Source organism: Penaeus monodon, chromosome 19, assembly GCF_015228065.2.
Source record: "Penaeus monodon isolate SGIC_2016 chromosome 19, NSTDA_Pmon_1, whole genome shotgun sequence".
Classification (NCBI taxonomy): Eukaryota; Metazoa; Arthropoda; class Malacostraca; order Decapoda; family Penaeidae; genus Penaeus; species Penaeus monodon.
This window is the reverse complement of record NC_051404.1, coordinates 6,258,009-6,258,471: the sequence shown is the minus strand read 5'-3', so window position 1 is coordinate 6,258,471 and position 463 is coordinate 6,258,009. Positions and strand designations below refer to the sequence as shown.

Genomic DNA, 463 nt, shown 5'->3' with positions numbered 1-463 from the left:
AGAGAAGAAAGAGGGAAGGAGGAATGAGGGAAGAAAGGGAGAGAGATAAGAATGGATGAAGAAAGGAAGGGAGATAAGGATGGATGAAGAAAGGAAGGGAGATAGGGATGGAGGAAGAAAGGGGAAAGGGATAAGGAGAGAAAGGTAAGGAGGAAGAAAAAGGGAAAGGAAGGAAGAAGGAGAGGAAGGAAGAAAAGGGAAATAGAGGAAGGAAAAAAAAGGGGAAAGGAAAAAGGGAAGAAAGGGCGGAAATAAAAAAAGCGAAAGGAAAGCGAGACGGAACGAGAAAGGGAGGATAAAAAAGAGAGCTAAAGAAGAATAGGAGAAAAGTAGACAATATTTGCCTGAAAGGAGAAGAGAAAAAGAGGAAAAGAGGAGGAGAAGGAGTGAGAAGGAAAGAGAATGATAAGAGGGGAGGAAAGACAGAGTAAGAACAATGACACACTCCGATAATCAACCCTAT

At 42.1% G+C, this 463-nt stretch overlaps 1 protein-coding gene across 1 annotated transcript in view; it reads right to left on the bottom strand.

The window, feature by feature from the left end:
* The window catches only part of LOC119585026, a gene marked incomplete at its 3' end in the record, with an annotated part of 97,470 nt that overhangs the window by 13,506 nt on the left and 83,501 nt on the right, over positions 1 to 463 (bottom strand).